This window comes from Camelus bactrianus, chromosome 31, assembly GCF_048773025.1.
Source record: "Camelus bactrianus isolate YW-2024 breed Bactrian camel chromosome 31, ASM4877302v1, whole genome shotgun sequence".
NCBI classification, from domain to species: domain Eukaryota; kingdom Metazoa; phylum Chordata; class Mammalia; order Artiodactyla; family Camelidae; genus Camelus; species Camelus bactrianus.
Genome location: NC_133569.1, coordinates 22,686,179 through 22,698,644, shown reverse-complemented (window position 1 = coordinate 22,698,644; position 12,466 = coordinate 22,686,179). Strand labels below are relative to the sequence as shown.

The following is a 12,466-nucleotide window of genomic DNA, read 5'->3' as shown; positions in this document are numbered from 1 at the left end:
GCAGGTCCCTAGGCTCTATTTCTTTTCTTTCATTATCTAAAGAACTGGAGACATTTCCATGTGGGGCCTTTAGAGATTAGAATTTAAAAAAAAAAAAGATGAATAATCAATCTATCAATTGTTAGTCAAAATTGCTCTTACAAAGTGCTTAGAAATCACAGATCTGACCAATAGATGGTGAGCTCCCTGAGGACACTCTGGCATCCCTGGGGACCAGCACAGAGCCTGCCAGGCGGGAAAATGCAGTTCATTCAAGGAAAGGAGGAGACAGTCAAAAACACGGCATGTACAGGAGGAAGCGGTCCAGCCTCCCATCCCACGGGTACGGGGTGAGGGGGGTGGTTAGAGGCTGGGGTGTAGCTGGAGCCACCTCCCCGTGTCCCCTGTGAGTGCCCTGAGTCACAGCCAGCCAACAGCAGCCCAGTCCCGGGTGTGGATGACATCAGAAGGCCTCTGTCTTCCCCGGAGGCGTTTCTGTGGGTCTCTGGCCGGAATGTTCATGCTGGCCTCTGTTCAGCCCACACGGTTTCGGCCACCACCTCCTCGAGGAAGACTGACCAGTGGGTCTCTTCACTTGGATGCAGGGAGGGAGGAGGGGAGGACAGAGTAGGGGAATCAGGGTACCATCTCAGCTCAGCAGCTCGGGCCAGGAAGAGTGGACAGGAATCAGCACAGAGGCTGGTTTGCACCAAGTCTTGCGCTGGATCTGACTGGCACTGCACATCCTGAGGTTTTTGGGCAAAGGAAACCTTCATAGCCCCACTCTTAGAAACCAGACGCTAACTTCTATGCCTCAATATGGAAACATATTTGCCTTCAAAGATGGAGATCCCAGAAGGCCCCTATGGTCCTCAGAAGTGGCCTATCACTGGGGTCCCTCTGCCATCTGCCCCTGCAGCCTTGGCAGCGCTGTGCAGCCAGGAGAGGCCTGGGCACGGCAGGGAGACAGCGCAGCGAATAGACTGGATCTGCACTTGGCTGCTCCCGGAAACCCTCTCCGGCCTCCAGGTCCCTGTCCCTCCGCGGCTCCTGGCTCAGGCAATAGAGCCCGGTCCTTGCTGTTGGCGTTGATGGCAGGGAGGGGAGTGAGGGGAGAAGGGTTCTGGGTTTGTGTTGCCAACTCCTTCTCCTACTTTCCTATCCTGGGACACATCTCCCCAGGGCCCTACTGGGTGGAGACATCTTAAGCAGAGGCCTTAGCATGCGGCATTATTTTTGACTCTTGGCAGACTTCCCTAAAGCCGCTTTGCGCCAACGAGAGTGAGACCTAATTTGGGGCTGCCTTATGCTGCTTTAACAAGTTTCACGTCTCTCGTCAGCTTCCGAGTCCACGAGGTACAGTCAATTGGGAGTTTAATAGCTGCCGTCCCAGGGGCTGTGCAGAGAGCAGCCCTTTGAACTCTGTCTGTCTCCAAGGTGGGAGGTTTCCACCACCCCCTAATTTAAAGGCGGAGGGCAGAAAGGGCCCAGAGGCGAGTCCCACGGCTTCCTTTGTTCTAGGCAGCTCACTGGGGTCCCTTCAAGCTCTCCCAGGCCTAGAATCTGATGGCTCCGCAGCTGAGCTGGCATCCCCCACCCCCTCCGATGTTCCCAAAAGCCGTGAGCCTTCTCCCTGACAGATCCCATCATGCTGCAACGGAGAAGTTGCTGGACTCTGAAGACTGGATGCAATGTCAGATCGGGTGGAGGAAATCACCTCTATCCTCTGAGTCACACTGTTAAAGTGGAAAAGGTTTTTCCACTAAAAATGTGCACACACACACACACACACACACCCCTCGGTCTTTCGTGGTCTCCGATGGGAGTGTCAGCTAGCCTTGGGTCCTCTCGCATCTGTCCACCTCCCGTGAACTGAATACAGAGAGAGAAGTTTCATTTTATTTGTTTTTCTTTCTCCCCCTTTCCTGACCTTACGTGCTACATAATCCGGAAACTGGTCCAGATGGGAAAAGACAGTGGCTCTGAAGCGAGAGGTAGGAGGAAGGAGCAAGGAGGTGCGGTGTAAGCCGCTTCTATCCAGACATTCACCTTGGGGAGACACCCTCCTCCCCTAAACTCAGCTCCGCGCTTGTGCTCAGGACGGTGCTGTGGGGTCCTCCTCAGTAGCTCGGGGCAGGAAGCGTGGACAGGAGGAGAGGAGAACCCTGCTGATGGCAGGGCCCCTGAGCGCTCCCCTCCTCTCCTGCACATGCATTTGGGACAAGCCAGCACGAGCAAGAGCTCCACTGTCAGTGCCTGAGTCCTGACGTCGGGGCGTTCAGCGACGTCGTGGTCATCTGTTCAACATAATTTCATAAGCCAATTCCAATTTAGTCAAACTGACCACCGGGATGGAGCTCCCGAGTGACGGAGGTGGAAGGGATTCCCTCCCACAGGGTTTCGGTTACAACTATGCCCCTTGACCTTAACCGGAGTAAGCAGGTAAGAGGGTAGCTGTCCCAGGCACACCCCGGGCATGTGCCTGGACCACACGTGCACAGACAGCTCGGCCTCCTGCCGGGTTTCCTTCCACTGGAGCCGATGGGAAGGGGATAAACTGAGCCCCTACTATGTTTCTCATGCTTTTACTTATACTGGCTCATATAATTTTTATAAAAATTCTATGTGGGACACAGTGCATTTTACAGATGAGACAACTGAGGTTCAGAGAGGCTAAGTGACTTGCCCAGTGCCACACAGCTATTAGGTAGCAGAGTGGGCATCTGAACAGTAGTGTGATTCTCACATCCATGTTCTTTCTGCTGGCCACTCACTCCCAAGCTTGCCCACAGGATTGGGAGGCATGAAAAAGCCCATGCCTCACCATTAAAACACACCTGCTCCCTCTGCCAGGGCTGTTGCCATCCAGGTGAGTTAGAACCGCACGGGGAGCCTCAGGGCACCTGACATGGGCTGCAGTGCTTCCCGAGGAAGGACCTGTCTCCAGGTGTCCCCTTACTGGAGACCTCACAGGACACTGCCACGGCTAGATAGCTTTTTAGCAGGCAAGAGGGAAGATCTCGGGCAGGTTAACTGGTTGAGGAAACTTCCAGAGGAAAATGGTGAATGGTGTTCAGAGAGCGTCACAGCTGTTGGCAGGGAACCCCTGGCACCCTGTTCATCTGATACTGAAGGAGGTCCCGGCTTGACGAGACCTGCCTCTCCCGGCACCGGGGCACACACCTGCCTCCTATCTGGGACTCTCCTCCGATGTGGCATGAGCACTCTGGGTGGTTAACGTGGCTGGTGGCACCTGCAGTCTTCCCGTTTTGTTTGAGTTCAGTTTAAACTGAGCACACCCGAGACGGAGGCAAAGACCTTGTTCTGCATTTTTGAAAGGGGCAACTCACGTAGGAAACCTTCAAGGTCCCGTTAGCCGGGAGCTCCTCAGAACCCTTCTTAGAACAAAGGCATTGGCTGAGGAACAGAAGGAAAGAAAAGATGTGAAGCGCTCAGAGAACCAAGGAAGAAGACGAGAGAAAGACGGAGGCCGTGGGCATCAGCTGTCACCGGAGTGCGGGGGCTCCCAGACTTGGGAGGGCAGAGAGCCACAAAGATTGACAGCGTCTCACTGTTGACACGATCTCGTATGTCCCCTGGGGCAAACCCGCCTAACACTCCAGGTGTGAGGGTCTGATGAATTCCTCTGGCCCTCCAGTCCTCCTCTACAATCAGCAGTGGGGGAGTGGGTGAAGTGGGAGCACAGATCCTGGTCCCACCACTGACCAGCTGTGGGACCATGAGCAAGTCCCTCCCCAGTCTGGGCCTCTGAGAGTTCATTCATTTAAAAAAAAAAAAAAGCCCCTGGTGATTCTTTTCAGGTCCAAAGCTAGGAGGCGTTACCCATGAAGCCAGTTATAATTAAGTTCTAGACCCAGAACACTGACCCCTGACCTTTGACCTTGGACTAGGAACTTCTCTCTCCTTGAAGCCTGGGCTGCTTCCAGGCTGCATGAGATCTCAGGGCACGAGTGCTATCCACTAGGAGATGGGGAGGAAAGAAGGGTGTTCTAATAAATAGTGTTATTTCTAGAAAGAAGCCTCTCCAACTCAAGTCCATTCTATATGCCGCTGCTAGACCGACTTCCTAAATAAAGCCAAGTTCTGTTAGACGCCACCCCTCTGCCCATTCCTGCTGGGCTCCGCACTGCCCCCAAGTCACGTGCAAACTCCGAGCTGGACACACAGGGCCCCCCTCGTTCTGACTCCACTTGCCTTTCTCTCCCCACCCCTTATCTGTGCCACCCACTCCCTCCCTCTCTTAAAATCACACCCAGCCCACAGGGTCCTTCTCAAATTCTGTATCTTCCAAGGAGATGTTTCTGACCAACTGAGCTTTGTACAGAGATTTTTTTTTTAATGTGTCTGTCTCCTTCCCTAACACCAGGCCAGTGACACCCCCAAGATTCAGCAGTGACTTCTGTGGCTCCAAAAGAACGCGGGGAGGGTACAGCTCAGTAGAGCGCATGCTTAGCATGCATAAGGTCCTGGGTTCAATTAAAAAAAAAGGAATGGAACTGGGTTCCATGGAATGAACTGGGTTCCTGGGGTCCAGAACAGCAGCTCTTAGAGGTATGTAGAAAAACAACTTGAGGGAGATTTCTGCGGGGAGAGAATGGTATTTAAGGGTCCTTTCCATCCCGAGATTTTCGGGTTCCCATGCAGAGTACGGTGCATTGCTTCAAAGCAGGCTCTTCAGTTTCCGGATCCATCTTGGACCCCCGGCCTTGGAGGTCCTGCTACATCTCTATAGAAGTAAGTCCAGCATCCAGAGAAGTTTCTAAGTCAAAAGATGGTTGAGACACCTGCTAGGAGGCCCGGGGAAGCTGAAAGCTCCCGGTGACCCCGGTGGATGAGGAAATGCCGCCTCGGGAAAGCCGAGCATCCTGCCCCTGCCCGCCCTGCAGCCGCAGCCTCTGAGCAGGGCAGCTGCAGGCCGTCCGCGGGGAGGAGCAGGGCAGCTGCGACCCCCTCCTTCCCGGGCCCCCTCCAGCGCAGGTGGAGGCTGGGGGCTGTGCCCGGCGGCTCTTGTTTTCCCCACCTGCCTGCAGTGCGGTTTGTCTGCCGGCGCCAGGGAGGCGTAGGGGCTGGGGGAATTTGATCGGTAAGGAGGGGGAGGCTGTCTCCCCAAGACATGAGCACGGTCTAATCCTTCCCTGCCTGCTCCTGTACTGCTGAGATGCCCTGCCGCGGGGAGGGTCAGAACGGGGCCGAGGCTGAAGGATCTGAAGGTGGTGATAAATCAGGGAGGTGCCCTGAGTGCTTCAGGGTCCCTCTGAAACTCTGCTGCCCCTGACCTTGCTACTGAGGTGGAGAGAGAGGTGGACACAGCCCAGCCATCCTCCAGGCACTGAGGACAGAGCTGCCTCTCAGGGACTGGCAGAAGGTCAAGAGCAGCCTCGGGGCTCCCCACCCCCAGACCTGCACCCCCACCCCAGACATTCGCAGCCTGGTTCCCCAGCGCCCCTGCCTCCCTAGCTGCCTGGAGGCTTCTGTTCTCAGGGGTTTCCCACTGTTTTCCTTGGGAAAAGGATGGGAGGGAAGGAGCGGGGTGCAGGGGAGGGGGACAGATTGGGGGCCCCCCAGGTTCCAAGGCAGCTTGGGCAGGCACTGAGTTCCCCTTCCAACCTCTCGCTGGGAGACCAAACAAATGTTATCGGTGACTCAGAGAATCTCCAGTCAAGGTCACTGTGCCCGGCCTGATGCTGTCTCAGGCAGCAGAACCAGCTCTGTACTCCACCCCCTCCCAGCCCCAGGGCACGGCGTGAGCCCTCCGAGAGGGCCCCACGGCCTGGCTGGAGGCCTGGCTGGAGATCCCGGGAGCCTTCAGCTTCAGGGCAGAAGCTGCTAAGTTTCTGTTTCCCTAGCTGGTCTGGTCTTCTGCGGTTCATTAACCCTTCCCCTCCCGGAAGCTTCCTCTCCACGATCGTAGGCCAAGCCCTGAAAGCTCCTGTGGTATTCCCCCTCCTCTCGTGTGCCCCGGAGCCCAGACCCTGTGGCCCTTGGGCAGCACAGGGAGATCTGAAATGGCTGGGGAGGAAGGGCCACCGCTGGCCTCACCACCATCCACCTCAGCCACCTGGGGCTGAGCCCTGATCCTGTCCAGGGCTGAAGCCACACACAGGAGGCCCAACACACTTTCTCTTTCAAGGAGTTTATCATCTGGGCAGGGAGGAAGGATAGAGGTGAGAAGCTGAATTCTAATAGGTAGGAACAGATGTTCAGTGGCCCTGATGCTACCTATGGTAGAATTTAAGGAACGGGGAGCTGGCAGAGGATGGAGACTCTCCCCACAGCTCATGTCCTTTTCCCCTCCACCCCGGGCAGGGGCAGCCCCAGTAGTGAGTGTACCCCTCTCACCCTAGAATGCCCGGCTGTCCTACTGGGCCAGCACCCCCTCGCCTAGGGCCCACCGCCCCACCATCCAGGATGCCTGGGGTCACCGGGGACAGGTGCTGGCAAGGCCAAGCTCTGCTTCCTGCCTCCTTCGCCTTCTCTTCCCTCTCCCCTTTCCTTGCGTGCCGGTGCTCAGTTCTCTCTCTCTGCAGCAGGAATATAATGTTCGGCTGCTTTTACGCCCACTCTCTGAACGCCGCCAGCGAACAATGACTAAGGTGGTGGGTGGAAGTACAGCAAGTTGAGACCAATTTAGCAGCCGGGGTGCCGGAGGAGGGTGATTTAGCAGCAAGTAGCTTTGCAACAGCAAGGAGAGGGAGGATGCCCCCAAAGCCAACAGAACCGGTGAGCCAAGTGTGCAGCGCAGCCCGGGGCCCCCAGGCAGGGGATGCCTCAGCACCTGGCGGGCTGTGCACTGAGGTTAGGTCATGCAGTGGGAAGGGTTCGTCCTTGGACGCCAGTGGAGTTTCAGAGCAATGCCCACCCCCTCGCCCCCATCTCAGCTCTACCTTGGACACCTTTGAGGCACCTGTGTCCTGGTCCCTCCCTGGGGCTGGGAGTGTCCCCTAGCCGGGGCCCTCTTCTTCTAGAGGATGCTGGTCTCAGGGAGGGGGCTGTCCAAGGACACTCCAGGTCGCGCCGAAGAGAGAGGCCAGCCCAGGTCCTGCCGTCCAGGACAAGAGGATTCGCGTCAGGGGGTGTGAGTGTGGGTCTCAGAGGAGAGCTTGTCTGAGATGGAGACATGAGGATGAATGGTGTGTGTGTCTGTGCGTCTCTCTGTCTTGTCTGTCTGCCGGCAGCCACCTTGAACGTGGTGGTCATCTCCCACGGTGATGAGCCGACAAGGAAGCGACCCTGTGGGTGATCTGGGTAGGGCAGCTCTTTACTGCCTTTGTTCCAGACCCTGGATGGAACTCACATCACAGCTGTTCAGACACCAGTTTGGCCTGTCACTTAGGAAGAAAAATCACCTCTCTGCTGGATTGATTAGGACAATTAGTTTTAGCTGTTAGCACACACACAGTCTGTCCTCTGTCTCTTCCACCCTCCCTTCGCTGCCCCCCTGCACCCTCTTCCCACCAGCCCCCCATCCAACTTTTTCCTCAGCTGGGAGGTGGCCTCCATGCTTGACCACCTCTGAAGCCTGGTCCCCACGCGTGGCTTCCAGGACCAGCGAAGAGACTGCTAACCTCCGTTCAGTTTGGGACTTATTTACATACAGGTGAGGTGGAAACACTGAAGTAGATTACGGAATAACGCTTGGTATTCCAACGTCATGCCGTTAATTCAGATTCTGGGAAGACCAAATTTGCATAATTTCAACATGGAGTGGACTAAACCTTATGAGCTGACCGGCTATAAAGAGAAAGAATCGACATGCGATACATTTCGTTCCTTAAGTCGGTCTCGGGTAGACATCCCATTATGCTAGATACTTCTTAGCCGGCTGTTTATTGAGCGTCACGTGTATGCACAGCAAATGCTTAGAGAAAAGAAGGGGTGTCCAGAAAAAGGGAAGACTCTCATCAAGCCTGCATTATAATAATTATAAAAGTAACTGAGTTCTTATAATTTTAAAATTTCTCTTTTTTTCTGCACATTCAACCCTTGCCCACAATTCACTGACCCTAAAACCATGTACTTCATGAGGCTTAATGGTTGGGCGGTTATAGCCCCAACTGGGATGTCAGGATGGCCGGGTTCAAATCCCAGCATTCCACTTAAAGTCTTGGGTGAATTCCTTTACCTCTGGCAGGCTCACCCAGTTTTCTCACCTGCCAAATTGTAGAAGAAATCTCAAGAGTTGTCAAAAAAAATTAAATTAAAAATAATATTGTAAATCAACTACACGTCAATTAAAATAAGAACTGAAGAAATAATAAAGTACTATACAAATAAAAAGGGCTATTAAAATCACTACCTTAGGAGCTTGGGGGTGATCAGGTCATCTGGCGAGAAGCAGGATGGAGATTGTTTTGCCAAAGGGCAGCTAGAAGCCGAACTGGTCCATGCCTGACTTTGGCTGACACATCTCCACCCACTTCTCCGGACCCTTGGAGCTGGACACTCATCTGCACACATCTGGACACATCAATGCCAAGCTGCACACTCATCTGGCCGGCGGCAGTTGTACGAGGTGAGTTCCCTCCCACTCTGCATCCCCTAACCCCGTCTGGTCTGGGTGGCTGGCTGGGCTCCCACGGGGGCTCCCCTTGGAGAGAGAGCCCCATCTCTCTCAGCTCTCAGCTTGCATCTGGGAGCTGCAACCTTGCTGCTACGTTTCTTCTCTAAAGGGAAGGTCTAAATCCCTTCCTGAGGTTCACCTTCAAGGTTCAGTCATGACCGCCTCCTCCTGGGAGTCCTCTAGCTTACCTCCCTCCTAGTAAGCAGCTGCTGTGCTCAAAGGTAGCACAACCCAATTTCAATGGACTTGTCACTGGTTCACGTATGCTCCTTGCCCTTCCCAATCCTCATCACAAATTTTAGTCCCAAACCATGATTTAGCCATTCTGTTTCTCCCCCATTTCCCCGGCACCTTTAATAAAGCGTGAAGTGTAGAGGTCTTCAAACATGAGTGATGCCCTTTGAAAGGAAAATGAAAAATCATCACGGACCCCAGAGAAGGCACGTGAAATCCTGATCTGAGAAATAACGCGGTGGTGCAAAGGGCACAGGAGGGGAGTCCCTGGACTCTGACCATGTGACCTTGGGCAAATCAAGGCCAGATCACCTCCCTAAACACGGTAGCAGTTCACGCTGGCAACAGCACCGTGAGAATGTCCATTTCAGACCAGCGGTTTTCAAACTATGGCAGCACAAAGATCTATTCAAATGCAAACTCAAAGACCTACCAGTAAACCGCCTACAGATGCCCCAGGCAGATGGATAATTTTTGGTTGGCCAAACCCCAGAAACACCTCATCATTGCCCTGAAACCGCCGCCCACTGGGGTTCCAAGTGCCGAACTTTAAAACCCCAAGACTAGATCACACCCAGCCCCTCCCACTTGGATCACTGTACTTCTCCGTGGATGGATCTGGAGACAGAGTGTGTAGGTTGGCCAGGTGGGGGCAAGGTTAGGTTTTCTTTAGGCTCCCGAACTGTTGGAGGCAGGAATGGAGAAGCCCTGTCTAGGCAGAGGGCTTGGCCCGATAATACAGACAGGGAAGTCAGAGGTCACACCAGCAAAGTGTCCCCAAGCAGATACCTGCTGCTGGGAAAAAGTGCTCCCGCCAAGAATCTCTGACAGTTCTCTTCTCTCCCATTACTTTATTAAATAAGCATTTCCTCAGGGCTCCCTCCTAGTAGCCAAACACTATTCCGAACTGGGACTTCAGGGCACAATCTCTGCCTTGAAGAACTTTGCAGGCTCCTTACGAGCACCCAGAGAGCACGGAAAGATGGCTGGGACTCAGAGGAAGGTACGTGGCCCAGACCTAATAAGAGAAGGGACAGTTTCTTGGAGGAATTGATGTGATGGTTAAAACCAGAAATGCAAGCGGGAGCTAGTTGGGTGGAGGCAGAAAGACGGGGGAAGAAAATTCTGCAGAGAAGAAACACATTCAAAAGTAGCAGAAGAAAGTGGAAAGAGCCAGGTGGCGGAGCTGAGCTGAGTTCAAATCCCTGCTTCTGCACTTCCTCTCCTGGTGACGTTCTTTAAGGCTCCGCCTGAGGGGCTGTGCTGAGAATTAAAGGAGAGAATGCACAGAAAGTCCCGGACACGCAATGTACTGGGTGAGTGGCGTTGCATGCTGTTAAATACCACCCATGACACGAGCCTATAAGCTGTATCACCACAAATCTGCCACCATCACCTTATTCATCCTTGTAGGCTCATTTTCTGGCCGAGAGCCGTGCATTTTGGAGGCATCCAATGAGTATGTATTAAATGAACGCTGAATAAGAGCAAAGGCACATACATACATTTTCGGGACTAGAAAGCCATTTTTACGTAGCTAGAGCCCAGCTACCTCTGCGTCCTTACAGGCAGGTAGGATGTGAGGGTGAAAGAGATACCAAATGAGATAACGTCTGCGAGGCACAGAAAGCGCCTCAAAAAGCAGGGCTGGGGATAAGTACAAGGTGTAAGTAACACCGCACCTGATTAGTGTGTACGCCTCTGCCCGCAGATTTCCACCCACGGACTCTGCCCTTCTCCACCCTTGAACACAAACACCCTTCCTGTCTGCAAATGCTGTATTTTAATACCCATCTTCATGTGCCTACAGATACCTGCATACTTCCAACAGCCAGTATTTTCCCCCAGCATGACCACAGAGAAGTGTTCTTGAACTTAGGGGAAGCTCAGGTTACACACACTCTGCCCCTGCCCCGACCCACTGCTTCTTCAAGGGTCCCTGGGGCAGGAAGAAGGGCCAAGCAGACAGCTCGTCTCTCTGCGGTGGGGCCCTCGGCTCCCACGATCAGGCTGCATTTCCAGTAGAGCAGGAGACCCTTACTGGGCATGGCTCCTGCCAAGAGCTCTCTAGAACTTGGTGGCCCCTCACTAGTTAGCTAGCAGCCAGGGCCAGAGCAGAGGGGCTGACGGCCCCAGGAGGGTGCAGAGAGACTGGAAGTGGAAGGACCCGGGAATCTTAGATGCTCAGCACCCCAAGCCCCTCCTGGTTCCTGGGAAACTGAAGGCTAACACGTCTGGAGCGCTTTCCTGAGCCTGACACCCTTGTGGGCGAGCAGAACACTCATTTCCTCCACAGTTTAATCCTTTCCACTTGGAGCAGGAAGGGGAAAGCCCTTGGTGTGTTTCAGAGCCTGTTGCTTCTGAGTTGTGTGCTCGGAAGCCTGGAGTTAAGCCTGTGCAATGGGGTGTGTGTGTGTGTGGGGGGGGTAGGGGTGGTGAGAGTGGAGGTCTGGCTGCTTGGGGTGGCTGAGAGGAAGAGGTGAATGTGGTGTGTGTGTAGGTGTGAGACTGTGTGTGTGTTGCTTCGGCTGAACTGCATATCCAGGACCCGCAGCTCCAGAGGGCCACTTAATTGGGTTCATCACCCTCCATCCGCCTCAGCCCCTGTGACCTAATCCTACGGTGAAACATTCCAAACCTCTAACTGCCTCCGTGTCCCCGCCACCAGCGCGGACACAGCCCATCTCCAAAGTTCCAGGCGGCAAAGTTCAGCGGCCGGGCCCCGGCTGTCAGACCCTCTCGCACACCTCCCGCTGGCTCATCTCCGGACCTCGGTGTCACCCAACACCCACGTCCGGCCAGATCAGACTCGGGGCCGGGAGGAGATAAACCCCGTCTGCGGGAGACGGAGACAAAGACGGAGGGACGGACGCACCATCCTTTCTCCAGGCCCGGGACCAGAGCCGCCGCACGCGCCCTGGCAGAGGGGAAGCCCTGACAGTTACATGTGGAGACAAAGACACCTGGACAGACGCCGGCACAGACAGACAAAGACCGACGGACGCGCTGGCACGCCGCGGGGAGCGCAGCTTCCCCGGAGCCCGGGCGCCCGGGCGCGGCCGCGGACCCTTCTCTGGAGCGAGCGAGACCCTCGTCCACCGCACCTTACCTGCCCCTGCGCGCCCGGGGCTGACTTGAGGTTTTTTGTGTTTTGGTTTTTTTCAGTATGTTTTGCGATGGGCTCCCGTCTCTCTTCTCCCGGAGCTGCCGGGCCGGGCGGGTCCTGCTGCTGCTCGCGGCTCCGGATCGCTGGACGAGGCAGGCAGAGAAACTTTCGGCCTCGCCGCCCGCCCGGCGCCCGCCCGGCGCCCGCCCGGCGCCCGCCCGCTCGCTCGCTCCCGGCGCGCCGGCCTCCGCGCGGGTCCCGGAGCCGCGGGCGGGCAGGAGAGCAGGGCGGGGCGGGCGGGGCGGGCGGGGTGGGGCGGGGCGGGGCCAGCGCCGCTTATTGGCCAGGGCGGGCCGGGGCGGGGCGGGGCGGGGCCGGCGCCGGCGCCCCTGATTGGCCAGGCGCGGCAGACGGCTCGTCCTTGCGGCTCCCGGGCCTTTGTTCCCAGCTGACAGCTGGGGCTGCTCTCGACCTCCGGGCTCCTCTGCATCCGCCTCCAGCACGGGGTCCCTGATCCCCCAACTCTCCGTTCTCACTTCCAGCACATCTCTCCGCTCAGCCCCATC

At 55.6% G+C, this 12,466-nt stretch overlaps 1 protein-coding gene across 2 annotated transcripts in view; it reads right to left on the bottom strand.

Moving 5' to 3' along the window:
* The window catches only part of LZTS1 (leucine zipper tumor suppressor 1), a 48,421-nt gene extending 36,282 nt beyond the window's left edge, over window positions 1-12,139 (bottom strand). Inside the window, exon 1 of one of the 2 annotated variants that reach the window (XM_074355833.1) lies at window positions 11,904-12,139. The gene's annotated coding sequence lies outside the window, so the exon portion shown is untranslated. The remainder of the gene's footprint in view (window positions 1-11,903) is intronic. The other variant, XM_010955018.3, reaches the window with a different exon arrangement.
* Window positions 12,140-12,466: the final 327 nt, after the last annotated feature.